The 16893-nt window shown below is 41.8% G+C and overlaps 1 pseudogene; it reads left to right on the forward strand.

Moving 5' to 3' along the window:
• The first annotated feature begins 7703 nt into the window (after positions 1-7703).
• On the forward strand, positions 7704-14101 carry LOC130880961 (glutaredoxin-2, mitochondrial-like; annotated as a pseudogene).
• The last annotated feature ends 2792 nt before the right edge of the window (positions 14102-16893 follow it).

Below are 16893 nucleotides of genomic sequence, written 5' to 3' on the forward strand. Positions count from 1 at the left end.
AAATGAGCTTGGCCCTTTCTTTCTCTCTTGCTCTCTCTGGCCATCACTTCCCATCCCACAGAACCCAGACTCACGGTAAGGCTAGGTGGTTGCCTGCCGCATAGGCACTGATGCTGAGTTATGAAAACTCTGAGTCCTGCCCCAGGTCACTTTCTATCATAACAAGACATAATGTAAAGACCATTGTGAAATACCTACATCATCATGTTATTGGATTCCTACCCTGAAGAACATGAACCAAGTAAACCCATACTGCCTATAAATTATCCACCATAAGGCAACCTGTTAGAGTAGCATAAAATGGATCATGGCATTGCTAGTCCTCCCGTTATCCTTAGAATTCATCTCCACAGAGTCCTCTAGTAGAAAATGTCCCTCCAGCCTGTGGAGGAAGAGAGGCTTGCCTCTCAGCTTTCCTGCTGTGTGTATGGAAGCGTTGAGTTCTGATGCTAAGCTAGAAGGGTCTTAGCCCTTTGCTGAACTTTCCCCAAGGACTCTTGGATACAGTGTTTCTAGTGGACTTGTTATCTAATCCTCCCAGCCAAGAAGAATATCCAATTGTGCTAGTGTTGACAGGAAAATGTGCTGCACTTAAATGTATTTTAGCAAGATTCTAAAGTCCACAGGGACCTCAGTCCAGTAAAATGAAAAACACATTCAGATCCCAAAGACAGGGGCCAAGCTTGGTTGTGACTTACAGGCCTTTGTGGTCAGCTCAGTCTTTTCAGCTACTAAATCCACTCATGCCAAACATAGGCATTGGCTGATTAGATGAGCTAATTATAACATCTTTCTTCTAGCGAAGCTGAGATGTATTTTATGTCAGTTTTTATAGATCTAAATTACATTGGGATGACAAGTGCATTTCTATGTTAGACCTCAACCTTTGGAATTAAGTAGCTTTGTCGTCTTACTTTATCAAATGTGGGTCATGATCTGCAATTTTCCTTCCAACTTGATTTGATAAAATCAAGCTTAATTCATCTTAACTTATTACATTTCTACTGCTGGAAAAAAAAATTCTAAGCAGGGTGTAGAGAAACTTGAAATACCAATCAAAGATTTGCTCCCAGGTAAACACGGCTGTGGATTCATCACACAAACTTCTGCATGCTGATGCGCTGAAATGAGTCATCAGGCGAACAATGTAAAAATAAAGAGTTGCAGTGAAGCCACATTCTAAGCACGCCTGCTACAGGTGCCTTCTTCTCTCCACAGATGAATCCTTTAATGCTCATGGAAGCCCTTGAAATGGGCTTTGGCTTTTGCTGGCTCAGGGAATGTATTGTGGGCAGACTGTGCTAGACAGATCTGGGGTCGGAACTTCTGGATTTCTTCCATACCTCATTCCTGGACTCAATTCTGTTGTAACTCAGCATCAGAGCCTATGTGGCAGGCAACCACCTAGCCTTACCGTAGTTTGGGGTCTAGTGTTCCTTAGTCATGTGATTTAGTATTTCTTTCTGTGCCTCCTCCTTGAACTTCAGTGTTTTCTCTATGGAACAGACCATTCTGTCTAAGCGTCAGGAAGACAGTGATGACCAGGGGTGAGAATGAAGCTGTTCAGTTGTAACTCTTCTTGTTGCTGTGGAGCAAACTAGGCAGGCAGCTTCAAGGTGGAAGGATTTATCTTGGCTCATGCTTTCAGGTTGTAGTCCCTTGGGCATGCATTTGGGCAGAACATCATGGTGGCAACAGGTGGCAAAGGACGTCTTCTCATTCCATGCACGATCAGGATCAGGAAGTGCGGAGACAGGAAGCTGCCAGGAATAACATGTCCCCAACAATCTGCTTCAGTGGTCTGCTTCCCACCATGTCTCACCTCCTAGAGTGTCTACAATGTCCAGAAGAAGCACCAGCAGCTGGGAAGCAGGGGTGAAAACACAATCTGTGGGGAGAGTGTCACATTGAAACCCTTTCACCAGCTGATGGTGTTTGTCCTCTCTGCACTTGCTCTGGTCCTCTCTCCCATTGCTTTTCCGCCTCATTATGTGTGCTGTCACGTGGTATTTATCTCTTGTGTTTCCATGGAAGAAAGGCGGTATCTGCTCTTTGTATTACATTTTGTGATTTCGTCACTCTTCTGCACCCACAAGTGTTTCCTCTCTCCATCCATGTGTTTCCTTAGGCTAGGATGCTCCAACCTTCACCTTCTTTGCAACGTAGCCCAGGGGAATTCCATACTGCTGTTTTGAACATCTTATCCTTCCCACTTAGTCTCCAATCTCAGGCAGCATCCAAAACAGCCGTGCAACAGCAGCACAGACAAGAGTCAGAGGAGGTTACAGGATTCTAATTATAAACAAAGCAAGTGAGAGTTGTGTAATTAGACAGGAAGAGAGTTACAGCTATTTTAAAGGTTGTGACCCAAACTGACAAAAGATGGGAAATTCAGAGAGGCAGATGCCTCATCAACTTTCCTTCGAATGTGCGTGAACAAGATGTGCATGTGTTTCCTGATATATTGCCCCCTTTAAGGTATTTTGAGCTTCTAATTTCTGGATTTTCATTTTTAAGGCATTCACAGAATGTCGCACACAGGAGACCGATGGGTTCCTTTGAAACTTAAATAACCCAAAGGAGCCATCTAAACCTCTGGGTAGAATATGCAGTCATGCATCTTTTAAAAAGGTGTATTATATACATCAGAGGCTCGGATGGCTCATTAGGAAGGCTTTGGTGGGGTTTGTAAGTCAGGATTTAATGTGCTGCCCACAGACTGTGCTTACTGGGGCTATACTAAATCTGTTTTATTCTACTTTACCTTCCACAGTAACATCACAAGCTAAAGCATTTACGCGAAATGACTGACTAATCATTTGCATGGTTTCCTTTTTGAAATCTAAGGCTTTTTCAAGTTAGATGAAAATGTGACCTCCCTGAAGCTAAGACACCTTCCGCAAAACTAAAATAACCCTGGCAAAACCTTCTTATCCTTCTCTTTCTTTTCTGTCTGCATCTTTTAATTTTTATCTAAGCCATAAATGAAAACTTTATTTTTCATCTCTGGGGTATTTTTTAATGCTTGGGTCCTGGACATCAAACTCTAGAGATCCCCTCCCAGAAAACAACCTCAAAATAGATGAAGCAGCCGGGCAGTGGTGGCACATGCCTTTAATCCCAGCCTTGGGAGGCAGAGGCAGGCGGATCTCTGTGAGTTCGAGACCAGCCTGGTCTACAAGAGCTAGTTCCAGGACAGGCTCCAAAACCACAGAGAAACCCTGTCTCGAAAAACCAAAAAAAAAAAAAAAAAAAAAAATAGATGAAGCAACCTAAGAAAGTACCAATATATTTTTTATTTGGTGTTAATTAATCTTTATACTTTCCAGGATTCGTAAAAGAAACAGGTGGGTGGTGAAAAGATTTTGAGGGAAGCTGTGTAAAGACTAGCTAAGGTTTTGGGAAACATACACTTATGTATAAGAGGAGGAACCAGGCATAAACTCAGCTTTCCTTGTCTTAGATGAATTTCAGTGTCCTAACTTGCTCTGTTCTTGCTCACCATCTTCTTTCTCTTCGTTTAACCTCTGCCAACCTTTGGAGTTACACCGTACACTTCTCAGTTTGCTGATACTGCACTGACCATGCTGGAATGAGCCAAGCTTCTAGTAGGTCCATCCTTGTTGACAGAAGTTTCTGTCCCACCTGGTCCCACAGCTGTATAGTCCTAAAGAAACACACAGAGGCCTACATTAATTATAAATTGGTTGGGCTATTAGCTCAGATTTCCTTATTAACTAATTCTTTTTTTTTTTCTTTTTTTTTTTTTTTGGTTTTTCGAGACAGGGTTTCTCAGCCTATCCTGGAACTAGCTCTTGTAGACCAGGCTGGTCTCGAACTCACAGAGATCAGCCTGCCTCTGCCTCCCAAGTGCTGGGATTAAAGGCGTGCACCACCACCGCCCTGCCTATTAACTAATTCTTACATCTTACAGTAACCCATAACTTTTGTCTGTGTGTTCATGTGGCTTGGTACCTTTTATCAGTGAGGCATTCTCATCTTGCTTTCTCTTGGTCTGGGTAATGACTGCAGACTCAGCTTTTCTGATCTGACCTGTTCTGGTAGCCCTGCCTATACTTCCTGCCTGGCTACTGGCCAATCAGCATTTTATTAAAGCAATACAAGTGACAAATCTTTACAGGGTAGAAGACCATCATCCCACAACACATCCCGAGTTTCATGTGACATTCATTTGTCTAGAGCTCAAGGAACCAAAGAAAGAGTGAATTCAGTTCCCACCTGGAAAGACACAATTCCTCCTTCCTTATACTGGAGAAAATAAACCATACCTATAGGGCTATGGCAAGCACAATGGTCATAGGATGCTATCTCCTGTCTCTTATACCTTTTAGGGGCTCACTGGTATAAGGAAAAATTCAGGGAGAGCATTTTTATTTATTTTTATTTTATATGCATTGGTGCTTTGCTTGCATGAATATCTGTGTGAGGGTGGCAGATTTTGGAGTTACAGGCAACTGTGAGCTGCCATGTGGGTGTTGGGGGTGGGGAGAGTGCTTTAAATGACTATTTAAGATGCGGCACAATGAATTTTCAAGCTATTCAATTCTCTATTGGTGAGACACGGGAAAATGTGAAATGTAGTTTAAAAATTCCCTTTTCTATGTCTCCTTCGAACTGGGGAAAGTTCTAACTTTCTGCAGTCTGTCATTTCTGATAGTATTTCGCCAGGAGTACAGGGTGAGTGCAAAGGAAGAAATAACTGACGATCCATTCCATGTCATTGCATCTGATTGCTTTTCTAAGGTTCTATATTCACTAATAATGTTGTCCCCTACCCCACTCCAAAAAGTCATTATTATCCTTTGTACAACAGACAAAATTAATGTGTCACAGAGGGACGAACTTGCCATTGTGCTGGCTTAATTGTTCTTGCCTTGAATTTGTACCTGAATGCCTGAGTCACCTACTCCAACTGAGCTAGTACCTCTTTACTTCATGTTTCTTTTTCTAAAAGTGAGTATGTCAGACCAGGGCTCTAATGCATTCTTTTATTTTTCGTTTAACTTTTGTTTATTTGTAGTCTTGGCTGGCCTAAATTCTCCTGTGTAAACCAGGCTGGCCTTGAACTCATAGAGATCTGCTTTCCTTCACTTTCCAAAGACTGGGATTGAAGGCATGCCTGACCCTTCTTGCACATTCTTTAAAGTTGGTTTTGGATTCTAATAGCACAAATGTTTTCTGTACCTTTTGTGATCAGCCCCAAGGGAGATGAATTTAAGGCCATTTTCTTGTGCTTCAGCTGCATTGTATTATCCAGAGTTTGCTGTACAGTGGCCTGTAAGTCATCTGGGCTTAGGACTGTTATAGGTTTAGATGCTGATTTTTGAGTTTATCTTTGTTAGAGGGTTGTTTTCCCCTTTGGTTTTTGTTTCCACTCTGGTTTTCTGATCTATGTGGCCTGATCTTCTGTGGACTATCAAATCTTCAGGTCCAATAGGATGTCTCCACTGAGGTTTTAGAAACCTACGTAACTGTGGGGTTTTAGGTTCCAACGTTGCTTCCAAGTACCTGTGTGGTCTCTAGGGTTCTGGGTCCCTGCTTGGTCTCTGGGGTTCTTGGTATGGTGTGGTCCCTGGTAAAGCAGAAGTGTTTGATGAAGTTGTGGGCCAGGATATGAAGCTCAGGAGACAGGTTGCCAATGGGGACTAATGGACAGACTTTAAGAAATATTAGCAGATGGTGGGTGGTGTCTTCCCTAGGGTCCCTCATATTGACTTGGGCTCTGGTAAAGCAGAAATCTTCTGCTGAAGTTGTAAGCCAGAATATGGAGTCTGGGAGAGGATTTATTTATTTATTTTTAGTGACTAACTTTTCCTGTTTCCTTTATTTTCCCCAGACCATATTTTTCTACTCTTTCTTTTTTGTGTGTTTTCAATAAAAAATTGCTCCAGTTTTAGAAAACACGAGTAGTTTGCATATACATAATCTTGTACTTATAATAACTTCATTTCATAATTTTACACAGCCTCTCTAGTCATTGCTCTCGGTGCCTGGGACATATTTGTAAACACAATAGTGAGAGGCCTTCCATTCCCCATTTTTCTGGGAGCTGCTGTGTGGAGTCATAGAGAAGCACTCATCTTCACAACAAAGGATGATGCTTTAAGGGTAGCAGAGAATGCAGTGTATGATAAGAATTTCCTGGCTCCATCAGCAGTCTTCTTAGAACTAGCCTTCGCCTTCATTTACATTTCAGCTCCGCTTAAAAAGCAAAGCAGTATTAGCTTAGCTTGCCTATGGAAGTTAATTGAAGTTTTTCCTCACACTAAGCTGGATAATTTAAAAATTAATACACTGTGCAGACAGCAGCGCCTAAAGGTTACAGAGACAGGTTGGCGCACTGGAGGCATTCGAGTCTGCCAAGCAGAATAAGAAATCGAGAGGGCTAAATTACAGACCTATTAAAAATAAATTAGCAGTGTCGAGAAAAGCAAATTAAGATGCAGATAATCAATCTAATTTCAAGGTCTCGGGTGAGTGTTAATGTGTAATGCTTCTCATGTTGGATGAAGGTATCTATTAATTAAAATATTTATATAAAATGAGCCTTCACAAAGTCTTTTTCAAGAGGGACCAATGTTGTTTGGTTTGACTCTCAGAAGATGGCATTGCTTTTGGAGGCAAAGGCATAACTTGCCATCTTGCAGTCTAAATTAGAGACCAAATTCCCTAAATATATTTTCTGGCTGGGGAAAGTGCTTCTTTCACTTTGCTCCACTTAAGTTTCCCTGTTTATTTATTTATTTGCTTATTTAGTTATTTATTATTTCACTCTGGTGTCGTATAACCAGTTTCCCGTTGCTCATCCTGCTGTGTCTTCTGCTGCAAGACTTTTCTTAATGCAGTGGTGGTAGCTGAGCACCCAAGCAAAGGGTTGGGCTCCTAACTGATTGGGGAGAGAAAAAAGGTTGAAGGGAGTAGAGGGGTCATGCGTGAGCAAATAGAAAGGCTGAGGTGCTCAGGAGAAGGGAGGAAACAGAACAGGGTGCACATTCCCTCAGCAAACACAAGAGCAGGAATCATGGAGAGACTGAACTGGGAGAGTAAGACGTGAAATTTTTGGATTTGAGGCCATCACATGTAATTGACTTCTGGCCTCATTAGTTTTCCTTCTCCTCAGTACATCACTACACAGATTCTCTATGCTTAGGTCAACCTGCAGCGTAAGACTTTGCTTCTATTCCTCTTACCCAACCTCTGAGCAGGGGTCAGAGAATAGCACAGCAGTGAGGCCACACAGAGCTGTGTGCTGTGCATTGGCCCATCTGGAGTTGAAAGAGCTCAACTTTGTAGCCCTGAAATCAAAGGAGTGAAAGAGCTGCTGCTGCTGCTGTTGCTGCACATCACTGCCCTACTTTGTAGCGGAAATGAGACCGAGTCAGAGACTGAAATCAAAGCAGAGCTTCCCTGCCCACCACGTGTCTTGTGTGGGCCTAACTCTTGCTAAAAATGCCGAGAAGAATGGCAGAAGGCAACATGTAGAATATTGGTCTTTTACACTCATTTCTTTTTTAATTCACAAAGTCGAATAATACAGGAAAAAGTACAAAGGAAAAAGTACAAAAGAAAACTGTAACAAAAGATAAATGCACAGCGATTCTTTTTCTTCCAGACCAAGTTTGGTTTCGACAGGGTAAAACAGGTATTCACAGGAGACAAAAAGGGGGAAATAAATAAGGAGAATGGCAGATAACCCTGGCAAATTTGAGCATCAGAAGCTCAGTATGGTCAGTGTTTTAGCATGTAATCAGAGAGATGACCATATTCTCTCTAGGAACAGAAGACGGTCATGATAGTGTTACAGATCTCTCATTATTTGGGCCTTTATTATAAGTCAGGGACTTTGCAAGCTTTTAGGACAAAATTGCATTTCTAGTTATCTTTGGAGGGGATACCCCTCCCCAGACAGAGATCTCCACGTGGGATTTGCTCACTCTGTGAGTTTGATAACTGACAACATTCAGTTTAGAACTCTACTTTTTATAGTCTATATGGAACTAAAGCAAGAGTGCGTCAATTGGCAATTAATTATTGAAAGTTATTGTTCAAGGCTTCCATATTTATATTATGTTCTAAAGTGTTGTCTAGGAACATATTTTAAACGAGGGTTAGGGGTTCTTATGATGCTCCTTAAAGGGAGTCTACTTCCTTTTTCTCCTTAGCATTTGCTGGATTATTACTATGATTTATCATGATATAGTTTAATTCCCCGTCTTTATTTCTCTCTATAACCTCTCCATTTATTCTACTATATGTCTATCTGTCTGTCTGTCTGTCTGTCTATCATCTATCATCTATCTGTTTATCTATCATCTATCTGTCTTAGGATTTCTATTGCTGTGAAGAAACACCATGAACATGACAACTCTTATAAAGGAAAACGTTTAATTGGAGCTGGCTAACAGTTTCAGTGGTTTAGTCTATTATTGTCATGGTGAGTATATAGGCGGAGATAGTGCTGAAGAAGAAACTGAGAGTTCTATGTCTTGATCCACAGGCAGTAGAAGTAAAAAGTGACACCAGGCCTTGTTTGAGTATCTGAGATCTCAATGTGACACACTTCCTCCAATAAGGTCACATCTACTCCAATGAGACCACACCTCTTAATAGTGCCATTCTCTATGGGCCAACCACTCAAATACATGAGCTGTGGAGGCCATTCCTAGTCAAACTACCTCACTTACTCACTCTATCATCTATCTATCTATCTATCTATCTATCTATCTATCTATCTATCTATCATCTATCTATTATCTATCTACTTTATTTGTATCTATTACCTATCATCTATATTTTATTAATGCTTCCTATGCTTATCTGAGTTTTAAAAATCTTTCATTAAAACATTACTTATTTGATTTCATAGATCTTGAAAGATTATTTTCTCTTTTTCACAGTTCTGGATTTACTTTGGAGAAATGGCTTATTCCCTGGTAGGCCCTAGGGATTATAAAAAGTCTCATGAAAATCTAAAACAGTCTTGGGATGCCCTAGCCACTCCTTTATTTTTTATCCTTGAATATTCTCTGAGAAGGGTATTCCAGTGTAGAGGAACAGTGCAGAATACTGCTTTCATAATTAAAATTTCTTTAATATTTATGTGTATGCATGTTTTGACTACATGTATGACTGTGTACCACAAGTTTGCAATGTCCATGGAGAACAGAAGAGGACATTGGATCATTTGGTACTAGTGTTGTGGATGGTTCTGAGCTACCATATGGGTAATGGGAATTGAACTCATGTCCTCTGGAAGAGCATTCAATTTTCATAACCACTGAGCCATCTCTTCAATCCCACAGAATACTATTTTAATGTTTGTTTTATTTTTTACCCTCTCTGAATGCCTAAAAGTAATGCTTCTACATTGTGTTTGCTCTGAGATGTAGAGCTGTCTCCTAGAATATTGAAAGGTCACTCTAGAGCCCAAGGCTTTCCATATTCTTTAATTTCATTGAGGCTTGCTGTGACATTAGAATAAAAAAGGAAGAAAGTTTTAGGCATGTACAGGGAGATTCTATGCTGAATTACTGTTTAAATGAAATCAAAAGCCCACGCCTGTTTCCAGCATTATAAAGAACCTTGTATTATTGATTAAGGGGGTGGTTTATATCAGACACCACTCTTTACTGCTATGACAGCCTCATGTATCTCTGCAATTTTTCTATTAGGATCACCATGTGGCTTCTGGTTATCTCATTCTCATGATTTCTAAAAGCGAGCCTAGTCCCAGTGGATAATCTTCTAAACTACTCCTTCACCTAAGGCTCAGGAATGTTGCAGAAGAAAAGGAGAAAATATTGTAAGACCCAGAGGGTCAGGGAGATTATGTCTCCTAAAAATGTCAGAAGCCACACCTAAAAATCTCACCAACATGACTACCCAAGTGAGAGCTGAACAAAGATGTCAGTAAGAAACATACCAAAGTGTGTGTGTGTGAGAGAAAGAGTGTGTGTGTGTGTGTGTATAGGTGTGGATGTGTGTGGGTGTGTGGAGGGAATTCCAGAGGCCCCAATCCTATACAAAGAACAATAGGCAATTGGGCAAAACTAGAAGCTGGAGAGAGGGTATTCCCCAAGGAAGAGCAAACCAATTAGCTGTCCAGTTCCAGTCAGTCTTGAAAGCATATAAATAGGTAACATTATAAGGATGGAATAGGTTATACTTAAGAATATATATGTGCATATACATACAAATGCATGAAATTACAAATTGCTGAGAAGAGAGTCCATGAATTTGAGTGAAAGTGGTGAGGACTATAAGGAACTGTTAGGAGGGAGGAAAGGGAAAGGAGAAATATTGCAATTATAAACAGAGAGAGAGAGAGAGAGAGAGAAGCAGAGGACACTCCAGCTGCCAGAACTTTAGGAAACAATTTCTAACAATTGTGTGGTGATTTTCACAAAAGCATCTTGCTCTTATTGTTCAATGGCCAAAAAGATTTTCCATGACATGAGCGTCAACTATAAATTTGTGGAGTTGGATATGCTAGAATATGGTATCCAGTTTCAAGACATTCTTCCCAAGATGATTGGAGAAAGAACTGTTCCACCAATCTTAGTCATTGGGACGGTTATTGGAGGTGCAACTGACCTTCAAAGGTTTCACAAAGAGGGAAAATTGCTGATGTGGGATTTCCCTCTGTATTCTGTGAATGTTTTATTACCATTGGTTAATAAAGAATCTGCTTTGGGTCTATGGCAGGGTAGAATAGAGCCAGCAGGAAATGTGAAAAGAGATATATAGGGAGAGTAGGTGGAGTCAGAGAGATGCCCCATAGTTGCCGAAGGAGACAGATGCCGGAACTTTATCCAGTAAGCCACGGTATTGTGGTGATACACAGATGAATAGAAATGGGTTAATTTAAACTGTAAGAGTTACTTAATAAGAAGCCTAAGCTAATAGGCCAAGCAGTGTTGTAATTAATATAGTTTCTGTGTGATTATTTTGTGTCTGGGCAGCCAGGAAATGAACAAACAGCCTCTGCCTATAAATTACTTCCACAGGTTCATCACTGTTAACTTTAAAAAGCAAACCCAAGAAGTTGAATGATGTGGATATTCACCATGACCAGTAAATATTAGTTAATGCAATCATACCTTTTAACTTTTGGGGGGATAGTTTAAATATGAGGATTATCTTTATTAAGATGAACAATAAATTGCCATGGGTCCCTAAAAATAAAATAGGTAAGAAGAGAATTAACTAGCCTGAGAGGATCAGCCTGTTTTCTCTCCAAATCTGTTCTCTTTCATGTCCTTGCTCTATGAAGTTTCTCTTAACTGATGACTCACTCCATAGCCATGCATGCTTGCTGATTTCCTATTGAGTAAGCCTCTGTCTTTGGCTAGGAAGGAAGGAGCTAGGCCTGTAACTTCAGCCATAGTGGGTTGGCTGCTCCTATCGTTACATAGCTCACCAGTATTTTGCAATGCTTCTTCCCCCAGTCTCCCAGTATCCTGGCTTTCCAAAGCAGTTCATCTGTGGTTTCTTTACCCACTCTGAGTGGCTCCTTGTAGCCTATGCTCACCTTTGTACATTTATTAAACATGACTATTTTGACTCACCACCTGTATCCTGCCAAAACTCAAGGTGATGCAGTCATCATATTCCTCTGGAAATTGGCTAAAATGTAGTTTTCTTGTGGCAGCAAGCTGCAGAATAGCTTTCCGGTTTATGCAGGAGGGGCTCAAAGTGAGTAGTGCTGAAGTCTGTGAAAACGTTGCATCTGGATTTACACATGTGTACATGCATTGTACACATATTCACTCACTGGAAAGTCATTGAGTTTTACTGGAACTTGTGCAGCAAGAGGAAACTGGATGGAAAGGAAAACAGCACAGTTATCATCTTGTATATGGAACTGGAGAGGTATAAATTCAAAGCACAGCTTTGTTGACAGATGTGTGTCTTCTTTGGGGGGTAATTTATCCAATTTACTTTTGTAAATTGTCTTTTGAGAATCACAGATGATGACTGTAAAGTACCACAGTTCCATGCGTAAGTTCATTTATTGTTTCTCAATCCACCTTTACCTAACTTTGGTCAGATAACTTGTATCAGGGAATTTAACCTGATGGAAAACTGAGGTCACTTGCAGTGTGTCAGACTTGTTCTAGGCTGAACTATATAGCCCCAAATTTCCTTTTGTATATAGTAACAATGTGTCATTAGAGATCTGCATTCTCTTTTCATAGTGTACACACTTGCCACTTGTCAGATGGCTTCCCTTTTCCATGTGAATTACCAGTGCTGAATCTACCCTGTTATCCCTGGACTCTGTTGCACCACTCCTCTGACTCTGAGCCCAGATGCATGTGGATACACACAGTATGACTGGCCTTGGACTACATGGGACACCACATATTAATGTAAGAAATAGGAGCTAATATATATTTCATTCCATTTCCGTGGTTTGTCTGCAACTCACACTTGTGAAGTCTAGCCTTTTGCTTATTTTATTTGTTGTTTTTGTTTGCTTGTTTGAGATGGACCTCAAACTCATGATCCTCTTCCCTCCTCCTGGATGTTTCAGTTTATATCTGTCTTATCCCAATTTGTAGCTTTCTTCCCTCTTCAGCTGCCAGATGTCCTATGAATTTTGTCTGCTAGCATCATACTTAAAACATACAGACACAAACACATGCATACACACATGGGGAGACAGACAGATGAGTTTGTGGTTAATTAACTCAATAAGAACTACACGTTTACTTGTATTCTATTTCTTGTCAAAAGCCAGGTTTGGAACATTGGAGGCAGCAGTATTTAGAACCACCTGGAATTCAGCCACCAGGAGATGTCTTGTCCTACATCAATAATTAGATGTAAGAAGTGGGGTCACATGTGGTTGAGCAGCAGGTCCACTTCAAATGGTAAGACTCGTCTGATTTGTGGAAAGCCAACTCTCGTGCTTATTGGGAAGTAGATAGGCTTGTTTCCTCTGCATGTGCAACATTCCAACCTGTGCTTCTTTTTCCTGGACGACCTCCAAGGAGCTAATGCTTGATGTACAACGGATAGCACAGCAATAAGAAGGGAGAAAGTTTAGTTGTTCTCCGGAATGAGAAAGCAGCAGGGAGCCTGGCTGGCTGCTGAGCTGCAGGTGTTCCCAATCATGTACTTAAGAAACATCTTGCTCAAGTAGGATGTGATGATGTATGGAGATATTTGCCATTCTTTCTTTTACTCAGTCATGCATCTGGTACTTGCTTCTGACTAGGAAGTCTAAGACAGGGATGAGAAAACAGAATATTCTGCAGCTCTGCCAGGCTTTTGTACTGTCAGGGGAATTGCATATTTACAGGAAAAACAAAGATTATTTTGGTCCACAGAAGCATTTTCATTTGTCCGGGACTCAGAGACGGAAAGAATAAGGTGAAGGACAAGCCTGCAATTGACTTCTCAGGCACGTTTCTGAGAGCTCGGGCACTAAGAGACAGGTCCATGTGTAGCCTTGCAAAAAGGTTCCCACTCACAGATAGCAGGCTTTGGGCTTAAATAGCCCTTAGAGATCAACTAAGAGACTTTTCTACAAAAATGTCTTGTGTCTTATCCACTGTTGACCCCTTATATATGGAGTGTTGTTTTGTTATTGTGGGGATTCTGGTACTAAAGGCAAGTCACTCTACAGATCATTATTTTATCCAATTTAACTTTTTGAAATGATTCTTTGTGAATTTCACATTATGCATCTTGAGCCCACTCAACTCCCCATCCCTTCCTATTCATGCTACCCTTGCAACCTCCTCCCCAGGACAAAACAAAATAAAATTTAAAGGAAAAGAAAAAAAAAAAAACATCTCTTAGTGGAAGCTCTAGTGCCACAGTGAGTCCCTTTAGTCCATGTATCATGATTTGCAAGTGTTCATTGCAATGAATCATTGGTCTGGTTCGAAGCCTCTGATTTTTGCTATACCATAGATATTGGACTCTCATTGGTGCTTCTATTGGATATCCTGTGGTTGTCCTGTGTCATGGAGATCCTGCAGCTTTGGGTCTGCAGGGCAGGCCCCGTCATGTACTCCAGCAGATCATAGATGGGGTGGGACAACTCAGCCCTGATTCTGGGTCTCGGTAGTGGCCGAGGTTGGTCAGCCTGCCAGCTTTCCCTCATTCTCAACACCAGAGTGAGCACTCCAGCTAGTTCATACCTTGTCATAAACAGCAAGGGCCAAGACCAATTCTCCCACTTGTGTCCTTAGGCTGGCTTGCCCAACCATACACTACTGTGTTGCCCAGGCAGACTATAGGGTTCACTCTGCAGAGTGAGAGGCAGGGCCAGCTCCCTTGCTTTTGTGATCTCAAGGACAACACTCCCACCAGCTACAGGACACACATGTGCTGGGTGGGGTCTCTCTCCCTTGCCCATGACACCACATGGAATATTAGGGGCCTGATCTTTCATGCTTCCATTCCCAGCGTGGCTCACCCTTGTCACCATCAATGGCGTCAACTCTACTGTGTTTGTTGCTCAGACAAGGTACAGAGCCTGCTATCCTGAGTGCTGTATCTGGTGAGGGACAGGATTAGCTCCCTCACTTGCAGCAGGTGCGAAGGGGTAATGGAGGGAGGACGTCTTTCCCTCTCCCTCACCACCACCTGGCAGACAGGGATGTGGGAACAGCTTTGCTACTCTCAGGACCTTAGGGCTTGCTCACCCATGCCCCTGTCTGCTGGGTCAGCAGTACTGGTGAGGTATAGAGTCCATTCTTCCAAGTGCTGTAGCCAGTGGGATGCTGGGCCAGCTCACTGGTTCTTGTGATCTCGAGGCCATACCTCTTATATATAATAGGGGTCGGGTCAAGGGGCCCTCTCTCTCTAGCACACTCCACATCACGGCAAATGGGGGCAGGGCCAGACTTCCCAGGCTCTCATTCTTGGACCCTTGTTCAATAAGGTCAGCTTCACTGTGCTGCCTAGGCAAGGTGCGGCACCTGCTCTCCCTAGTGTTGAAGTTGGTGAGGAGCTGGGTGAGCTTTCCTACCTGCTATCGGTGGCCAGGAGTGGAGGGGAGGGCATCTTTCCCTTGCCAGTGACATCACGTGTTTGACAATGGGGCCAGGACCAGCTCTCCAGCACCCCTGCTGACAAAATCAGCTCAGTCATGCTGTTCAGGGACTTGCTCTCTCCGTGCCACAGCCAATGGGTAATAGGACCAGTTGTCCCTCATGTTGCAGTCAGGGTGGGGTAGATCAAACTCTGTGTACTCCTCCGATCTTGGTCTTCAGTGGTAACAGGAGCCATAGATATCAACACAGACCACAGCTGCAATAGGGTCACCAGCGTAGACATGGCCCTTGGGGCAGCAGCTCAGGCCAGGATATCACAACGGCCCTAGGTAGCAAGCCGGCCACCATACTGCCCAGGGTGGAGATCCCTAGACCTGTGTGTGGATCTTTGTCTCCCGCTCAATCTTAAGGCACTGGGGAGGTTCCTGTCTCCTCTTCTGAGCTCAGGGCAACGACACTCTATAAACCTTAAAACCTTTAATCCTGTAGGAACATTACAAAATCTACCTCACATAATGGTCATGAAATTCTTGTGAGTTGCCTTTTGTAACCAAATTGAGAGATGAGGGTAGTGAAGACAAGCAGCCAGACTTCAGCTCTGGTTAATTTCACTCTAAGATTAATGCTGGGCCCGTGACAGCCAAAGAAAATGATGCTTCTTACATTTTTATCCGAGCCCTCAGACATAGCCAATGAATCATGTGCTTATTATTTGGAATGAAGGTATTTTATCTTGGCAACACCACGAAGGAGGCAATCAGTCCACTTAATTTAGAGGTGAAAGCAAGAACTATGTATCACAATCTGCTCATAATCCTTTGGTTGCCTATCACGGGTCATAAGTGGAGATTTAAAATTCGCACAGGGACCCATCTATGGCCTCAATATGGTGTCACGCTCTCAGCCAAGTGTCTGGAACATAATAAGCCCCCCAATAAATATCAGCTTCTCTAATGATTATAATGGCAATTATGGTTATTATCATCCCATAGAAAGCTTCAGAAAGACAATTTACCAGCACACAATTGCTGCTTCTTCAGGTCCGTCTTCTTGTTTTGCAGAGTCAGACTTATCTGAGGTCATTACAGTGATTGTCTGTCCTGTGCTGTAGGTACCCAAGGTCATTAATTTTTTCTTGGTTCTAATTAGGAGGAGTGACAACTGATAACCTAAATTAAGACTTTGGTAGACCAATTCAGAAGCATTTGTGTTTGGGAAAAGGGAATAAAGATTTATAAAAACAAGGACATAGTTAACAGTTACATCCCAGAGTTGCTCAGCTATTAAATGATGCAATAGCAGCATCAGACTTATCAAAGCTTCTCAGTTCTCTATGATCAAATGCTTGTTCCATCCATTTTTATTTCTGTAATAATTAGAACAAGGCTCTGCCTCTTAAGAACCGAGGAAATTACATAAACGTGGGCAACCACAAGCAGTAAGGACAGAAACATTTCTTTGGTAGTACTCAATGCAAAAACATTACCTCATGAAACCTATTGAGGAGTAGCTCACTTTCATCAGGGAAGTGGGATATGGCTTGTTGCATTTTTGAGAACAGGAAATGGCAATACAGATAAATTTGTCAACAATAGCTATCACAGAGGTATGTTTCATGGAGAAAATATTCACTGAAGCAGGCTTGTGTACTTTGGAGAAGAACATGAATGAACGAGACTCAGCAATGCAATGCTGAATTTCTAGTAGATGGCAAAGTAGTTGGTAGATGCCAGCTCATTTATTTGATACAAATAAAATAGTGTTAATCATATATGATATTCAGTAAGTATTTATGGGGCCAGTGGTTATAGTACATAGATATACCGACAGTAGAAAGAATTAGGGTATCAGTTTGGCCTGA

Source organism: Chionomys nivalis, chromosome 9, assembly GCF_950005125.1.
Source record: "Chionomys nivalis chromosome 9, mChiNiv1.1, whole genome shotgun sequence".
Classification (NCBI taxonomy): Eukaryota; Metazoa; Chordata; class Mammalia; order Rodentia; family Cricetidae; genus Chionomys; species Chionomys nivalis.